This window comes from Nycticebus coucang, chromosome 17 (genome assembly GCF_027406575.1).
Source record: "Nycticebus coucang isolate mNycCou1 chromosome 17, mNycCou1.pri, whole genome shotgun sequence".
Taxonomy (NCBI): domain Eukaryota; kingdom Metazoa; phylum Chordata; class Mammalia; order Primates; family Lorisidae; genus Nycticebus; species Nycticebus coucang.
Genome location: NC_069796.1, coordinates 19,824,375 through 19,844,293, shown reverse-complemented (window position 1 = coordinate 19,844,293; position 19,919 = coordinate 19,824,375).

Below are 19,919 nucleotides of genomic sequence, written 5' to 3'. Positions count from 1 at the left end.
GAGGATTATCCCTACTCTCCATTAACACCTCTTGACAGTGTATTCTTTCCTATTATGATCAACATGGCATATCTCTATTTGCCCAACTGATACTTTTCTAGAAAGGAAAGTTTTTCTATATCAGTGTTATAAGTAATAAAAGTGGCATGTTTATATAGGTTACATTTTTACATAGTGTAAAATAAAGATGAAAAAATTTAGAATTCAAAATTTCCACTATTGTCTTTAATAAACAGCTTAAGAATTCAAGTGAAAGCGAATAATACATAAATAAAATGTAAACAAGGACATTTACAAGAGCTTGACACAAATAAAAATTCTGTTTTCTAAGAATATGACTTTCCATCAACATTATTTTATTTTATCACTCTGATTTCCCCCCAAACAGTACACACTGTGTCACACTGAGTTAATCATTCTCTCATGTTTGCGTTGCTCCCTTGTTGATTTTCTCATTGATTTTCTATCTTTTGTCTAAAGTTTTATGAAAGGGTCTTTATAAAACTTTATGGAAAAGATAAAAGGAAGCTTTTTGTACCTCTCTCGATGATAACTTAAAATTTTCATGATTCAGCAAGGCTCCACTCAAAGGAAAGGAGAAAAGAATATTTTAGTTCAAGGACAAAGCAGCAATGACTTAGAGTTGACACATGACATCTCTGAAAAAAATACTTAAATTTTATCACAGTTTATGAAGGACTATGAAATATCTAGAAATAGGAAATCTAAAAATGTTCAACATAAGTACCTCCTTCAAAGCTTCAGCCCCCATTGGTCTTATTCATAAGCAGTAGAGGATTTTGGACCATGCTTCTCAACTGTGCTCCCATAAACCCAATAAATAGGAATAATCACTATTCTATAATACTATTATCTTATAATTACTATTATATAATAAGAATAATTACAATGATATATGATATAATAATTACTATCATACAATACATAAAAATTACTTTGTTAAATTATCTTAATAAAATATTATTTTTATTTTATTTATTTATTTATCTATTTATTTATGTATTTGAGACAGAGTCTCATTATGTCATCCTTGATAGAGTGCTATGGCATCACAGCTCACAGCAACCTCCAACTCTTGGGCTTAAGCAATTCTCTGGCCTTAGACTCCCACAGTAGCTGGACTACAGGTGCCCGCCACAATGCCTGGCTATTTTTGGTTGCAGTTGTTGTTGTTTAGCTGGTTCAGGCTTGGTTTGAACCCACAAGCCTCTGTGTATGTGGCTGACACCGTAACCACTATGCTACAGGCACCAAGCCCTATTATTTTTATTTTATAGAAGAAAAGTATCAAATGATTTTTCTAAAAATCTGAGATTTCTGACTCTAACTCTTCATGTAATAATGCCCCCATTTCTATGTGGGGAAGAAACTTGAACAGAAATGTCTCTGAAGAAGACAGGCGCATGGCCTACAAACACATGAAAACATGCTCATCATCTTTAATCCTCAGAGAAATGCAAATCAAAACCACTTTGAGATATCATCTAACATAACAAAATTCCAAAACTACAGATGTTGGTGTGGATGCAGAGAGAAGGGAACACTTCTACACTGCTGATGGGATTTCAAGCTAATACAACCTTTTTGGAAAGAAGTTTGGAGAATACTCAAGGAACTAAAAGCAGACCTAGCGCTCGATCCTGCAATTCCTCCACTAGGTATATATTCAGATGATCAAAAATCATTTTACAACACAGACATTTGCACCAGACTGTTTATTTCAGCCCAATTTATAATTACCAAGACATGGAAACAGCCCAACTACCAATTGACCCATGAATGGATTAATAAATTGTGGTATATGTATACCATGGAATACTATGCAGCCATTAAAAAGATGGAGATTTCACATCATTTATGCTTACCTGGATGGAGCTGGAACATATTCTTCTTATTAAATTGTCTCTATAATGGAAAAAAAAGTATCCAATGTACTCAATAGTACTATGAAATCAATATATAACCACATACAAATGGTAAAACATAACTATAGTTAGAAAGTAGAAGAGAGGAGGAAAGAGAGGAGAGTAGAGGTGGGGGGTGGAAGGAGGGAGGAATTTGGGGGGACCTCTCTTAATGTGCATGACGCAATGGTGCATTTCAAAACTATTAAGAAAAGAGTAATGTGATGGATGTGTTCAATGTAAGCATTTCACATTGTATATCAAATCAGTGCACTGAATGCCATGAATGCATCCATGTACAGAGTTATGCTTTAATAAAAACAAAAAAATTAAAAAAATAAAATAATGCCTTCAATCTCACAATATTTCTTTCTGCACCTTATCAGTTTCAACTCTTTATCTCAAAGATCTATACACCACTAGTTTTTTTTGTTGTTGTTGTTGACTTCTTCCATATTGACCCACACACCTGCAGCTATTTGTACAGGGACTGCTACAACATAAAGCCTTTGTAGTACAGATTTACCTTTGCTGAATGAGGCAAAGTATAAAAATCTCACCTCAATAGACTAGCATAAATCATTTCTCTTATTGCATTGACTTTTCCATTATAACAATAAAATAAATTCACCTTTCAAAGCATGCCATGATAAATTGTTAAATTTATAGCAAAGGCAGAATATTATGAGAGTTTCTTTGCTGAAGTATTTGATATATTGGTGAACTCCTCCCAAAGTTTCTTTGCCACCAAAAATATCATTTGTGCCACAATTTGTGGATTCAAAATTACATTTAAATTATTGGCTTGCAGAGGTTGTTAAGTTTTGTCTTTAAATAAAATGTCTTATATTATTTGCTGTTAACCAAATGCCTGAAAAGCCTAACAAAATTCAAAATAAAAATTATTATTATTATTATTATTATTATTTTGCATTTTTTGGCTGGGCTGGGTTTGAATGTGCCACCTCCGGCATATGGGGCTGGTGCCCTACTCCTTTGAGCCACAGGCACTGCCCAAAATTATTATTTTTATTTCAAAAACATTTAGGTGGTACAAATTCTTTGTTACGTGGAAGAGTTGTATCATGAAGAAGTCAGGGCTGGCAGTGCACCCATCACCAGAATAGTTAGTGTACATTGTACCCAATAGGTAGATGCTTATCACTCTTTTTCCAGCTTTCTTACTTCTTAGTTTTAAAAGTCCTTTATATATCTTCATAACTACATCTATCTCTCCTTTAGCTCCACTTATATATAACAACATACGGTATTTCTTTTTTCATTCTTAAGATATTTCACTTAGGATAATGGTCTCCAGTTCCTTCCAAGTTGCTTCAAAAGACAGTAGTTTGTTTGTTTTGTTTTTTTTTCTTTCTTTGTGTATAGCAAGGATATATATGTATTCCCAAATAATCACATTTTGTTTACCTACTCATCAATTTGTGGGCACTTAGGTTGATTACATATCTTTGCAGTTGTGACTTGTACTGCAATAAACATTTGGGTGCAGGTGGTTTTTAATAAAATGACTTATTTTCCTTAATGTGGATACCTAGATGTGGGGTTGCTGGATCAACCAGGAAATCTCCTTTTTGTACTTTGAGGAATCGCCATACACTTTTCCATAGAGATTGTGCTAGCCAACGTTCCCACTAACAAAGGATAAACTTTCTGTTTTTGCCACATCCACACCAACATATAATGATTTATGTTTTTTTGTTTTGTTTTGTTTACTTTTTGTAAAAAAGTACGATGGCAAGTTTGTACTATGGCAATTCTGCCAGGGTAAGGTGAGATCTCATTGTGGTGTTAATTTGCATTTCCCTGATGATTAATGATATTGAGCATTATATGTTTGTGGTCATTAGCCTATTTTCTTTTGAAAAATCCCTGTTCATTTTTTTGCCCACCTTTCACTGGGGTTACTTGTTTTTTCTTCTTACTGATTTGATTGAGTGCTTTGTAAATTCTAGGTATTAGCCCTTACTCAGATGCGTAATTTATGAATATTTTCTAAATTACATTCCACAGGTTATCTATTTATTCTCTTATTTCCTTTGCTGTCCAGAAACTTTTTAGTTTAATTAAGTCCCAGAGACTTATTTTTATTTTTGCCTTATTGACTTTTGCAGTCTTAATTGTAAAATTCTTTGCCAAGGCCAGAAGAGTTTTTCCTTTGTTTACTTTTAAAATTTTAGGGTTTCAGATCTTACACTTAAGTCATTAATTCAGTTGAGTTCATTTTTATTGGTGGTGGTGAGAAAGAGAAAGAGAGAGAAATCCACTTCCATTCTTCTACATGTGGCTATCCTGTTTTCCCAGGGCCAGTAATTGAATAGGGTATCCTCTTCGCTGCATATTTTTTTGTCTGCTTTGTCAAAAACTAGTTAGTCATAGCTATATTATTTCTGGGATCTCTATTCTACCTCACTGGTCTATGTCTCTATATTTCTACTAGTACCATGCTGTTTTGAATATAAGGACTTTGTAATATAATTTGAAGTCAAGTCATGTGATGCTGCCATATTTGTTCTTTTTGGTTAAGATTGCTTTATCTTTTGGGAGTTTTTGTTGTTATTGCTGTTTTCAGCAAAGTTTAGGATTATTACAATGGGAATTGCATTGAATCTGTAAATCATTTGGGGGAGTATAGACACTTTATGTTGATTGCACACATTTCCCTACTTATAAACATCTTTAAATGTATACACATTATACACTGTGGTCTAGCTTTGGTGATGCCTCTGTAAAAAATATTTCAGAATCAGAAAGCATGCATTTTACTTAAATGGATTAGCTCAGCTTGAATACTGCAATGTTTTTTCTTCCACATTTCTTGCAAATTATCAGCTTTTCCTGAAACGTGTGGGATTTTCAGAGTTCATTTCCTAGAGATGGTGGCTGATTGATGATGACAAATGGAAATAATGGTCCTGAAAATATCACCTAAAATCAGAGCAATGAGCTTTAAATGCTGCAAATGAAAAAGTTTCAGACATTATTTCAGCAGTTCTCAGTTTTATAATTTCAGCTATAAAAACACTTGATTTTTCAGAAAACATAACTAGAAGTACTCAATTCCAACTGCTATATGCCAATCAATTTTCTGTAAATGTAGAACTACTCTAAAAATAAAGTCTATTAATTTTTAAAATAATTTAAAATATGATCTCCCCAAACTCTATATGTCTCTTTTTGTAACTCAACATATAGTTCTAGAAATTGTTATTTAATTATAATGTATAAAAATTACAACACAACTATTTTTCCTCAATAGTTTTAATTAGGACTGAGTGTTTGGAAATGAGAAAAGTCTTGTTTTGTATAATTTTTTTCTTATTTTTTTCTTTTTCTTTTTTTTGCAGTTTTTGGCCAGGGCTGGGTTTGAACCCATCACCTCTGGCATATGGGGCCGGTGCCCTACTACTTTGAGCCACAGGTGCTGCCTTATATTATTTTTTAGAAAAGCTTTCAGGTTACCTTAAATTTTAATAATATGTTATTTTATTAATTAAAATTTGTATCATTTATTGAAATTGTTTCAGACTAATAAATATTGTTTCATGTTGTTTTGAGTACTTTCTGATGAATATATTTTAGATAGTGGTTGGTATTTATCTTTCTTCCCACAGAACAAACATGATTTCATGCAAGTTCTTCAGTCAAAGGAAAATGATAGATGAAATATAAGAAAATAATGAATTTTTATGCAGTCTTAATGAAGTTTAAAATTTATGTACATGAAGTGAGCAGAAAGCAGAAGAAAGTCTTATGCTTTTGAACCTCAGTAGATCCTGAGATGTTGAAACCCTATTATTTTTTTGTGCTTCAAAGGACACAAATTAAGAATTCACCCAAACCACATCAAGAGGGAATTCTGTTGGATACAATCGAAACACACAAAATGATATGGTTGCCTAAATCTAACACTCAATTTCAGCAAGTCAAATGAGAAAAAAACAATTTGTACCAAGAAATAATTTAGGTCCTTTTTGTTTTTGAACACTTACAACTCAAATCTGCTGCTATTGGTTAACTTGCTTCTAAAAATTGCAAAAACTGTAATAGCCAAAGATTTTAGAACATTAAATCACTGTGCCAATATTTTTATTTTATCATCAAGAATATCAAAGTCACTGACTGTGGAATATATTATCATAGTATTTTAATAAAGCTTTATTTCTTTAATTTTAGAAAATATAAGAAAGTAAAGAATATAATAATATAAAACATTCGATAATTAAATATGATCTTATTAGGAAGGTGACCCATCAGAACATTATAATTAATTCATTTGAATGTAGTAAAATAAAATATAATATTTCACAGTTACTATGGCCTTTAAAAATCCTCAAAAATAAATAGATTTTTCATTAAAGTATTTTATATTTTTGTTTTCATTAGCAGTGACAATGTATAGAATATCCATTTGTTCATATAAAATTTAAAACCTTATAGAGGAGTATGCTATTATTTGTATGAATTTTTCTGAGATCATATGGGAGGTAGCTATGTAAAATTTCTCAAACAAGATTGTGTGAAACCCTGGAATACATGCCAAGTATATGTGAAAAAGCTGTTATTGGACCAAGTACATTTGATCAGAACACCAGTTTATCCAAAGACTAACAGAGGAATAGTCACTGTTCTTCACAAACAACTCTTGTAGGACCTTCAAAGGTAAATAAAAAATCAAGTAGCTTTTGGAGAAAAATGCAAAAGTCAATGTGACTTTTTAAATGTAACTATGAAAGTTTGAAGAAATTTTATTTTAGAAGCAGATGACTTTCAATCCAGACCATGATCCTGGAGATTTTACTAACCTCTGTCCTTAAGGTACAGAGGGAATGCATTTAATATGCACAGCTCTAGGCCAACTGGAAAATGACTTGCTAGGGTGATACAAATAATGTTATTGGTGCCTTATTCTCACAAAAATCCCCCAAGTAATAAGAGAAACAATGGCTTCTAGCACTGAGAATGGAAAATTTAATTCTCTGGCTCCATCATTTATTCATTCACCAAATGTGTAGACATTTAAAGGCTACTATGTATCCTAGTGGTTTGTCAATCAACAAAATCATCACAGCTCCTTCTTTCATAGAGATTGCATTCCAAGTCAGCTACATAATGGCATGTATGGACCTAGCCACAGAGAACTTTTAGACAATGAAATGCTACCTCAGAATATAATGATATAACCTTTAAGGAAACCACAGAGATGGCTGTTCCATAACTTATTTAGTATAGGAATTTTGCATGACTCCACTCTGCTTGGGCATATGCAATGCACAGACTCAGCATCATCTGGAAGCTGAACACTTCTGTACAAAGCGATTGATAGATCATAAACTCAAACCCCCTAGCTACTGGAGTTTGGATTTTTCTTGCTGCTGCTACGCATCTCACACTTTATGAGAGGTGGAGTACTGGGAAAGGGCCAATAATCGGTTTATAAATCTACAGATATGAATACATATATAGATAAAGTTTATCATAGCATCTACAGCATGCATGGCGCATAATTTACAAATAATAAAATAAGCAATACACATTATGGTCAATTCCATAGAGCCAAATGGTTCTTAAAGAACACTTCAGTTGGGTGGTGCCTGTGGCTCAGTGACTAGGGCACCAGCCCCATATACCAAGGGTGGCGGGTTCAAACCCAGCCCCAGCTGAACTGCAACCAAAAAAATAGCAGGGTGTTGTGGCGGATGCCTGTAGTCTCAGCTGCTCGGGACTCTGAGGCAGGAGAATCGTGAAAGCCCAAGAGCTGGAGGTTGCTGTGAGTCCTGTGATGTCATGGCACTCTACCACGGGTGGTAAAGTGAGACTCTGTCTCTACAAAAAAAAAAAAGAACACTTCAGTTGATTTTTGCCAACTTGTATTTGTTGCTAACTTACAGTTGCAAATGATGAAAGAGTTCAGTTGCAACATGAATGTCAACTGATATTTTGTTTCCTTAATGAGTAAGAGAAAAATAAGATAATGAAGACTCCTATTTAGAACGTCACTCATTTGTCAAGGGCATGAGCAACATTATTACTGAGAATAATGGTTTTCAAATACTAAAGAAATATTTCCCTGTTTGCTTGTGATATTTATGATGTAACAGCTATAGACACCACATCTTTTGAAGTTTAATCTGAATTATTAACATTTTTTCCCTTCACTCTCTAAACAAAACACAAAATATCTCTTGCCTATTTCAAGCTAAAAGCATGATGTCTCTGAGTACCGGTGAGAAGGAGGCGTGTGGCACTCACCACTCTGTGGTCTTTCCCCCAAGTAGATTGTTGCAATAATTGTAAATAACCTCAAGGTCATAGATACGAGCAGATGGCCTAAAATTAAAAGGCAGTGAGTTTAGGATATTTATTAATATTGTGATAGAACTTATTTAATTATACATTTATATAATTTAATTTTAAATAATAATTGCTTATGAAATGCCTTACAAAATTTCTGAAACTAATAATCAAATTTATGAGCAGGTGTGAATGAGCCTCAGCGCAGTGTTGGTTATGAGCTTCCAGTAATCCCTGAGCACTTTCATATTGAAGACTCTGCCCCTGGGTTGCTGAAGACTTTTCTATTTTAACACTGAAAAAGTCTAATGTTCCAAGAAACTCTTCAGTCTCAGGAAAACCAGACACTGTCTTACCTTAATTAGTGGACTCTCCAAAATATTTATGTAACTGCCTAATTATTGATAGATCTGGATTCTTTCTCTGAACTTAGAGCTATCGCCAGTTCCTATCCCCAGGAAACACTGTCCCTTTGGCCCAAGCAGTGAGCTAAGATGCTTGAATTTATAAGATAGACTGCTGCGCTAGCCCGATCACTATCAGACTGTCTCCACTTGGAAGCTGTAATTCATGACCAGCCTAAATTCATCCTTCCTTTCTGACTTCTCAGGACCCAGCTTTCAGCTTCATTAAGGTCGCTTTTCTCATTCACTTAATGGGGACTCCCTATAATTAATTCAAAGAGTTATTCTGAAAATTAAATGAGATTATGTTTATAGATGTTCAGTAAGTAGTAACTATGACAATAGAATTCTTATGATGCTTCCTGCTCCCTTCTAACCTAGCCATTCTCCTCCTCTAGTGGCCACTGCTAAGAGGCAGATTACCTTTCGGCTATAAATATATCCAGGTTATTACATAGTCTGTTGCCCTCACATAAGACTTATGAAAGGATTCCTACAGCTGGCACGTTACACTGGAGTAATGAGTATCAGCTGTGATCTTGTACCAATGATTCAACTAAGTCTGTATCTATTTTCCAGCAAGCCCTAGATAAGGGTAATTCATACCGCTAATGTCTTTAGCCACATTTTAGGTAAAGCTTTTTGTCTTGTTGTTGTTATTCAACTTAACTCATATTTACATCCAGGAAGAGGGAGAGATTTCTTGCCCGTGAGTCCAGCTCACGTTGTGTTATGCTGGCTTGAAAGAAAATCTAGGTAAAGAGTATAAAATGGGGTAGTGGGAAATTCTTTCATTTTTTTAGGAAATGTTTTACGGAACTAACTCGAGAGATGATCTACAAGAGAAGTCAACGCTCTCTAGTAGAAGTTAGCAAACTATGACCAGCCCACATTCCACTTCTGTAAATCAAGTTTCGTTTGTTTGGTTGGTTGGTTTTGGACAGAGTCTCACTCAGTCACCCTATGGTTGAGTGCCATGGCTGTGGCGTCATAACTCACAGAAACCTCAGACTCTTGGGTTCAAGCATTCCTCTTGCCTCAGCCTTCCAAGTAGGTGGGACTACAGGTGCCTGCCACAATACTCAGCTATTTTTAGAGACGGGACCTTGCTCTTGCTCAGGTTGGTTTTGAACTCCTGAGTTTAGGCAATCCACCTGCCTTGTCCTTTCAGAGTGCTTGGGTTACAGGCTTGAGCCACCATGCCAGGCCATAATAAAGTTTGGAACACAGTCACACCTAGTCATTGGCATATAGCCAGTACCACTTTTGCAATACCAGATTAAAGTTGAGTAATTGTGACAGAGCTGAGATGGCCTGCAGAATCTAAAATATTATAGAAGACAGTTTGAAAATCCCACTCTAGTGTCTAAATGAAGAAATACTTTTATACATTTACCTAGTCACAGGCAGATGATTTGGGAAAAGGGGAAAAGTGGTCCTGAGCTGTTCCTAGATATTCAAGTCAAGAGAATGCACTTACCCAGAATGATTGGAAACAAAGACTGTGCCTATTTTTGCTTTGACAGAACCTTCTAAAACAAATGTTGGAGAAGAGCTCTAAAAGCTTTCATTGTGAGATATTAATATGTTTGTTCTGAAAAAAAATGCAGGGATTCTTTCTATTTGCCATGCAACATTCAGAGTATCATCATCATTTTCTGGAACTAAATTCTTTGACAATGAAGGATTAGCAAGCTGTATTGCCCTTAACCAAAATTAAATTTGTTTTTCCATGAGAAAAAATTTCCTATTTCATGTATGGCAGTAATCATGAGTATATGGTAAGAAATTCTTAATATGGGCTGGGATTGATGTAACAAAATCAAGTATAATCATTTGTCAGTCAAAGAAATGTGTTAATTCTATTCTTCAGTACTCTTCATTGGAAAGTTGTTTAAATAAGAACTGTTTCTTTTTCAGTTCTTACATTGTTTACTTTTCTCTACACGTTTTCATAAAATAAAACCAAATCACAATAATATTGAGTATTGTGGTGAGTTCCCCATTGAAAATTGGTTAGACTTGGAAAATTAAGTTAGACTCTCTGGATCCTTATTTTTCAATAGTCTTTTCAGTCTCTTTAAACAAGACAGAATGTTCTTGCCTGAAACATCAATAATAATAGGTGCTACATACAACTGGGGGGCTCACTCAGTATTAACATAGTATAACTAATTCTTTTAAAAGAACGTCATAGGTCTTTCTGGTTGAATAGTTGTCCTTTATGAACTTTCTGGTAAAAATGATGGAATTATTGAGTCAGGTGCTAGAAAGTGGCTTGTCTCTACTCATCACAGAAATATAAAATTTAAAAAAAAAGTGTGAACTAGAAGGGCAATTTGTTTCATGAGCAAACCGCATCCTCTACTGCATTATACGTAAGTGGGCATGAGGGTGAGGGGGGAGATGGGTCGGGATGTAGGGTCTGGTCTGCCTCACTCTGCACAAACAGCCACCACACTGACTCCTTCCCAGGGCTCCGCCACTCCCAGCTGTGTCTCCACAAACACAGATCCACACACAGACCAACACACATAGCTACACACACACGGAGTAATTCATGCTTTTAAAAAAATAGAAGGTCAGATAGAAGTAGTTACCTAAAGCCAATTCGAGTTCACCACAGAAGGTACTAATTCCTTCTTCATTGTTTACATACGCCAATACCAGGTCAGAATGAAGTGGATATCACTGCCACGTTGCTGCCTTGACTGAGCCTTTAGTAAAATCAATTTTGATGTACAGGGGAGTCCTGAGGGATAGGAAGAAAGAAAAAGCTTGATGATGTTTGTGAAGAAAATGGATCATATTTCCTCTTGCCCTGCTTTTACACTAATTCTTACAACCATGCTCATGTTTGACGGCAATAGAGTAAAAAAAAAAAAAAAAGACATGCTCTTTATTCTCACTGTGTTAACACCCATTCTTTAGGGCACATATTGCTGTATCCTTAAGACATTCCTTTATCTGTATAAGCAAAATCAATTAAACTCTCTACTGAAGTACTCTGGAACAGTCGTTATAGTCTTACTTTATTTAGTATTTGTTTCCTGGGTTGATTGATATACAACAAGGCATACACACAATTAGACTAAGAGTGAATATCGTACAGGGTTGAGAGCAGACATACCAAATCCACATAACCTCTAGTGAAATGTTATTTCTAGAAAGACAATGTTTTAAATTTTCTTGCTTCAGTGTGGTCTCTAGGCACACAGAGCCAGTGGTATCCATTATTCAGGAAGCAAAAGGGTGCTGCCCAGAGCAAAAACATTAATAGCTCAAACTTGACTTTCAAAATAGGTTTTTAAAAGCTCTTGTCAGAAATAATACTCTGAAGAGGAGTGCATCCATTTGCAAGACCCAGATTTTATTAAAATAAGAAAGCATTTTTAGGTTCAAAACACAGACACAAAAATTAGAGAGTTAGATAGAAAGAAGAAAAAACAAATGTTACAACATTGTAGGGACTTGGAGAGGATTAGAGGGTTAGTACTTCAATGGGTACCCTGACTTTAACTGTAATACCCAGCAAAAGGACACCTAAAGACCTCTAACTGTCTCAGCCTGAGTCCCTGCAAATCTCAAGAGCCACACACACACCCCCCAGCAAAATTCGGAAACAGGTTTCAGAATAGAATAAGGAAGTTCCCTGAATTCCCCAAGACTCTTAGCCACAGGTAAAACAATGGTGAAAGCTTACTCCAGTAAAGTTTCCCAAGCAAAGTTTGTCCTGGTGCCAACTGCCATGATGTAACCCCCTGACTCACTATAACCCTGCCCTGAGCTAATTGCCACGTTCTGCTTCTGTGCGTGCTTGCCAGCTTGCCATGCAGCACAAAAATGGTGTAAAAATCAGCCTGCTCCTCACCTCGGGCTGTTTGCCTTTTGGGCAGCATTCCCCTGCACAGGTGTAATAAATCACCATCTGATTTATACCTGAAGTGGAGTCTGAGTTTTTCTTACAGGTAGCTGTGGGTACAACACTGAGTACAACATTTCTGCAGGTCCCAGCGAGATTGCCACCCCCAGACCCCACTGCCGCCTGACAGCTCCAGGCGAAGGCCTCAGAGAAGACATTCTTCTGCCCCAGAGTCCTCAGAAATGTGGAGCTGGGGCATAGGTTTCCAAAACCTTCTGAAATTGGTGATAAACTAATAACACCCAGGCAAGTTTTTTGATCTCTAGAGATTTTTTGGAGGGGGGACGCCAGACCAGTTGGACGCAACTACACAGTCGGCTCCCCCATCCCAGGTCTGTATCATGTCTGTAGCATGCAAGTCTCTATCATGCAGGGATCACGGGGGTGAGTCCAGGTCTGTGTCATGCAAGTCTGTTTCTCTTGGTTTCTTGGTTGACGCTCAGGAATGAGTCCTCGATGGATGTTTGTCTTTCTGTCTCTTGGTGAACTCCTTCTTCCATGTCAGTAAGATTGTGTGAAACATGTCAGTTTTTTTCCATGCCTGGTCTGTTAGTTTCTTCTTTGAGCTCACAGGGGTGAGTCCCTGGTCTGTCTTTGGTCAGTCTAGATTTGTGAGTCCCTGGTGTGTTTCAAGTTTTTCCTTTTAGGACTCACAGAAGATGGGTCTTCATTTTGTCTGGTTTTTCTCCTCTTTAGACTCACAGGGAATGAGTTCTTGGAAAAATCAAAGTTTATGTCAGTATTGGTGTGTGTGAGTTGTTTGTCAAATTTGTGTTTGCCATCTCCAATGGTTTGTCAGAATTTTTTTCAAAGATTAGTCAATTCCAAGTTTGGGTGTCTACATCTCTGTTTTCTTGTTGTCTGTCAACATGTCCATGTGCAATTTGTTTTAACCCAGGCTATGGGCACTGGTTGTGGCTAGGGCACAAGAGCACATTTTCACCCAGGGGGTGGCTGCTGAGAATTTCTCAGCCCCTGGTGAAAGACCGACTCTGTAGCTCTGCCTCACCCTGCCAACTAGCCTTTTCACTTTCTCTCTTATATCCCCTATGTCTCCCACTGCCCTTGAAATTGCTTTCTGTGTGGGAGTTGGACTTTACTGCATGGCCCTTTTGTACTTCCTCATTTCAAATAACCCACTTGCAGTTGAGTCCCTCTCTTTTAAGCAATTAAAGAGTTACTACAAAGTTAGTTAAAACTATTCTTCTTATTGGCTGCCAAAAACTGTGCTTGCTATGTTACAAATAGTCTTGAGATAAGGTGCTGGCATTCAGCAAAAGACCCAAGGTCAATTACTCATTTAGAACTAAAGAGAAAAGAAAAAATGGTCCTCTTCACTTTTAAAAATAGCAGTCACTTGTCATTACTCTGTTTGGCTCCCATTCTGCTGATCCTCAGACAACTTCCAAGAGGGGGGCAGGCTGTGTCCCTCTGAGGGCAGGCACCCCCTGGAAACATCCCAGGGTCCCCAGAGAACCTGGGGCACCCCAGGAGACCGGCTGATGATCACTCCTAATTTCACCTGTAAGTCCATCTCTAGAGGTGAGCTACGTTAACATCTAATTTGGGCTACTGTCAGCAGACATTAATATAATTATTCATAGTATTTTTGTTGTGCTTATTTGCTATGAATTGTTAAAAAAAAAACAACAACATGTAACTTTTTGTTAAATTCAATTGTTGTAATTTGTGTAGAGCCTCTAACCAAAGAAACAGAAACTTTAGACAGGGACCTCAGGTTGCCAGGCTATTGACCTGTCAGAAGCTTTTAGAGGCATGAGAAGCCTCAGCCCTACTGGCCAGTTGGGGGCTCCCAACAATGTGTGTTCACACCCATCACCAGAAACCCCATTAAAATAAAAGTGGGCATCCAATAAACCCCAAGAGGGTAGATCACCCACAGGCCTATTAAAAACTATATGGAAGGTGTTCTGTTTCTGGTTTTGAGAATATGAGAGTGTGAGAGTAAATGTGAACCAAAGAGAAAAAGAAAACATGTATAAAAGAGTTTTAAAAAAATTCCCTAGAACTCAGCATTCTATGCTTTGATACACTGAGTTCTAGTTCTTGTCAGTAATTAGACGTTTCTTCCTCTATATTGTTAGTATAAATGTGTCTGTTTTAATTCACTGTTTTCCTGCAACATTCTGGTTCCCTGATGAGAGTGCTCCCCAGCATCCTGACTAATGCCATTCCCTAAGAGCCCTCCCATACTAATTACACAGAGAGGAAGGCCCCAGCATGGTGACAGGAAGTCCCACGGTGGTCCCCTGTGACAGCAGCTCACCAATAGAAGAATGAACATGCAGGGGAAGAGCAGGCTCTGACAATAAACCTACTTTTGTTAACTCCATCTCTGAAAAGGTAAAATATAACCCCCTGTGTATCCCACAACTCCCTCGCCTCTGAAAGTTTAACTAGCCTCCTCCACTGTTCATATAGAATCTTAAGGTTAAGTTAAACACCTACACAGACTTTTAGAGAAACTTTACTGAAACTGTATACAATTTTCCTTTTCTGAGTTTGGAATTAAAAATAAAAAGAACCAGTAAACAGGGGAGAGAGAGATGTGTAAATGTCATAAATTTGTCCAGAGACAAAATAGTTTTATAGAGGAGTAAAAGACATGACAAAGGTTAAAAAGGTCTAAAATAATTGTAAAATGTCTGTGCAGGTTAAATAAAACTAATAAAGAAGTTTGCATGTAATCCAGTTAACTATATATTTCCTTTAACTTTCACTGGAAAGATAACCTGACTATGAGTATTGCTAACCTAACTTCAAACAGAACAGAAATCAGTTACATAGAACTTGGCTAGTTTGTAATGGCTTTTTGTTTAAAATATTGATTCTTTCTGTGTTTTGTTTTCCAGAAGTCAAGAAAATAATTTTCTGTCTTTTAAGCTATTTATAGCTTCTCAAGTATGTACTTATAAACAGAATCTAAAACATGTATTTTTTCCTCTCTCCTTAATTTCTCTAAAATTTAAAAGCCATTTGTAAGTATGCTCAATTCCTGACAATACAGTTATTTGCATAAGTTCAATAAGAATCTGTTTTGTTCTATAGAATAATGAAGGCACTAGTTACCAGAGCTTTGTCTGGAATAGCATTTCCAGAAGTGTCCAGACTACACTAAAGAATTGAGGTTGACTTTATAAAGCCAATAAAAAAGCCCTTTGGAAGACTGGACAGATACCCATCAGTAACATTTCTTGATCTGTGGTAAGTAACAAAGGTCACTTGCTGACAGGTGTGGGAATTGAAGTATGCTTGGGGACCTCAAGAGAAGAGGAATTTACCCAATGCATACAGGTATCAGATGGCACAGATGAAACCTGGGCTTGTGAAAGGCTTCAAGTCCAACTGAGATTCCTTATAAAAGATTCCAACAAAGCCAACTTTAAAAAAGAGCTTAGATCCTAGTAATTATTCTTATTGCACTCTGTGCAAATAATCAGACCCAGTATACTAAAAGTACAGTTTATTTTGGCAACTAAGTTAGTTCTGCTATATTTTGTTTTTAGTAAAGAGAAAAATTGGAAAGAGAAAAATGGTTCAAAGAGAAAAAAGGCTGTGACACACCTGTATTAAATCCCAGCCTTGTCTATAATGTCAACTCATAAAATGAGACATAACTGTTTTACTAAACTAATCTGTTAAATAGGGCTAAGAGACTGGTCAAAGAGTATAGAATTATATACAGTAGTTATATTTACTCTGAGGCCTTAAGACTAAACTAAGATCACCTGTTGGCTATACTGGAGGATTTGTGCAGTATCAAATGATGTATCAAATGGTGTAACTGTAACACTACATACTACTGTGCCTAATCCATATACTCTGCTGAGCTTGCTACTGGTAGAAGCCAAGTGGCCCACTTGCCTGGACTTAAAAGATGACATCTAGAGACAGTCAACATACCCTGCTCTGGCCACATACTAAGAGCTGGCTGGTCAATGCATGGCTGAAGCCTGAGGCAACTCCTCCAGGGACTTGTCTTAATTGTACTATTGGACTTTGAGGAAAAAAAAAAAAAGGAGGTGGTGTGGGGAATATCACAGGGAAAAATATATTAGTCCACCACCAGGGTACTATTAAGGACTGAGTAGAGAACCCAAGAAGAGTCACAATCCCTAAGACCTCAGTGCTAAAATACCAGCACCTGCAGAAATAAGCTGATATTGAGACCCTAAATCAACTCCTTGGACATTAGATCACCAGCAAGTCTGTTAAAAAGTGTGTGAGAGTGTGTAGGTGTGGTATGACTGAGAAAACTCTGAGGGTGGAGCTAGACCTCTCTTCACAGGGTCTAGGTTAGTTTGCCTCCTATGGCTAAATGGCAGCTCGAGTGAAAATTGAGGCTGTCCTGGTTAAAAAATGAGTTGGAATTGTATACATGTGAGGGCTTGGACTGAGACAGGTAACAACAGGTGGGGCATCGTGCCCCTCCCCCCCATTCATGGGGTGAAACGAATGTGTGTGTCCCTGCTCCAACTTTGTCCCCTGGCTATTCTGAGCTGAATCAAGGATTTGATTCCCAAAAGGACAAGTGGGGAATGTAACACCCAGCAAAAGGACCCCTAAAGTCCTCTACCTGTCTCAGACTGAGTCTCTGCACATCTCACCCCCCCCCACCCAGCAAAATCTGGGAACAGGTTTCAGAATAGAATAAGGAAGTTCCCTGAGTTCCCAAAGACTCCTAGCCACAGGTAAAACAATGGTGAAAGCTTACTCCTGCAAAGTTTCCCAAACTAAGTTTGTCCTAGTGCCAACTGCCACGATGTAACCCCCTGACTCACTATAACCCCACCCTGAGCTAACCACCACGTTCTGCTTTTGTGCTCACTTGCCAGCTTGCTATGCAACACAAAAATGGTATAGAAAAATCAGCCTGCTCCTCACCTCGGGCCATTTGCCTTTTGGGCAGCTGTCCCCGGCGCAGGTGGAATAAATCACCATGGTCCCCTGTGCAGGTATAATAAATCACCATCTGATTTATACCTGAAGTGAGGTCCGAGTTTTTCTTACAGGTGGCTGTGGGTATAACACTGAGTTCAACATAACCTTTCTTTCAGGTTTTAAACCCTGCAGTTGCCAATAAGGAAACCCTCCAATTAAATTCAGCACCGTAGGTTATGTGGTTTTTAGATAAGATTTTCTAGAAAATCAGTCTGAGGGAGCAAATAAACAGTGATGCTTTCTTGGGATGTTGTTCTAGACAGAGCTCTAGAATGAGAGAAGAATGTAACACAAGTCAGGGCAGGACACGGATCAGCTCACATCACTTTACAGCACTTGCTGCATGATGAGCTGCTCATTCAGCAAATGTGTCCATCCAGCTCTCAGGCCCATCACTGGACAAACTCAACTGAGAAATGAAGCCTTATGAAGTTCTTCAGAGGGAGGAAGGGGTGGGATCACATTTATTTGTACAGCTTCCTTTACTATAGAGTATTGTTTTCTCTACAGTAAAATAGCTACCCACACTTCCAAATATCATCACGCCACTACTTTGTGAGCTTCTTGACAAGCTATACCTCGTGGTCAATAGCACAGTATTTCATCTGAGTCCAGAAGCAGCAATGGTCGTGAGAGCTTGGAGGTAGAGGTAGGGAAGCTAGGCAAACATTCACCAAATCCTTAGGCCTGGGCTATAACTGACGTTGAGGAAGCTGCTGAGTTCTGAGAGGCAGAGAAGGCCAGAATCCGAGGAGGCACTTGAGATGAATCTCTGACCCTGGATTTATTCCCATCACTGCCTCTGTGGGCAGCTGAGAGGAAATAGCCAGGCATCTGGGTTAGCCGTGTGGGTCAGCCAGTGTGGATTAGCCATGGTACAGCAGACACCATCCACATCCTTACACTTGCATACTGCCATAAATCTGTAGAGAACTACAAAACATTTCCCATCACCTTCATAGGACAGAAGGTGGGTTATCATTGACAATCAGTAGATTCTTCATCAGGGGAAACATGAACTCTACAACTTGGCTCAATTCAAAGTAATGTTAATTTTGGTATAAAGAAAGTAATGGAATTATACTTCTTCATACCTTAAATTGCAGTTTGTAAAGGTAAACCTGCTTTAGCTGTAAACAACAAAAACAAACCAAAAAACAAAAAAAACTAACCAAACACAATAAAATAAAATGTAAATCAATGGGTATTACATACCGAATTGATAGCATAAGAAATATAGGTCACAGTAGTCATGACAGAAGATAACTAACAGTAGGTAAATTGAGGGGAGTTAATAAGGACAGTGACAATAAAACTGGGCCTCAGTGAATGGTACAATTTTGATAGGCAGAAAGGAATTCTGACAGCATTCCAGGAAAAGGGAATAAAGTTAAGAAAGGGTTAGGCTGTCAGTTTCGTGTAGCTGAATATAAAAGTGATATGAGCCCAGATCATAGAACTTTGGGGGTCAAACTTAGGCAGTTGTTTTCTTACGGATATATTTTTAAAAATACAGTTATCTTAGGCAAAAGAATGACATGAAAAGGTGAGGCTAGGAAGAAATATCCAGCAGCCATAATGGAGTCTGTTAGGAGCAGAAATGTGAGGTGAGGGAAGCAAGAAACATTGGCGATAATCTATATTTGAAAAAATAAGTGCCTAAGTTAAGAGTGATAAATGTTCTGGTAGGAGGAATAGAAAAGATAACGCATTCAGTTTTCTTCTTGAGGACATTACTTGGTATGGGGATCAAGTATAGAAATACTTAAACTAGAACTCTGAATTTTGAGAGTGAGTTACTGGGTGATTACTGGTGCCTACAGGAGAAAGAATGTTAAGTGGATGTTTGAGAAACATACAAGAATGCGTTTGGTTTTTGGCTTATTGAATTGAAAGAAATGGAAAGATATATTTGGGTAAATGGCAAGTTGACAAATATAGACCATACAATAACTCGAGGGAAAGAGAATCACTGAAGCCCAGGAGTTTGAGCTTGCTGTGAGCTATGATGCCACAGCACTCTACCAGCGGGTGACATAGTGAGACTACATCTCAACAACAAAAAAGGATTCTTTCTTTTTGCTCTCTCATTGTGTCATTATATCATGTATACTGGCATTGTAGACACAACAATCATTTACAGGAAAACCTCCATAGTTGACCACTTCAGTGCAATGACCACCTCCCTCAGTTGATCTAATTTTCACAGACCGGACGAACACCACATGTACATACCAGTGTGGTAGGCCCACTTCCTTATAATGACCACCTCCATCTGTTGACAGTTTGTTACAGTCCCTTGGGTGGTCAACTTATAGAGGTTCTACTGTATTACAATATACCTACTGCAACCCTTTTATGTAATTCACCAAACTGAGCCAAAAAAGAGCAAAA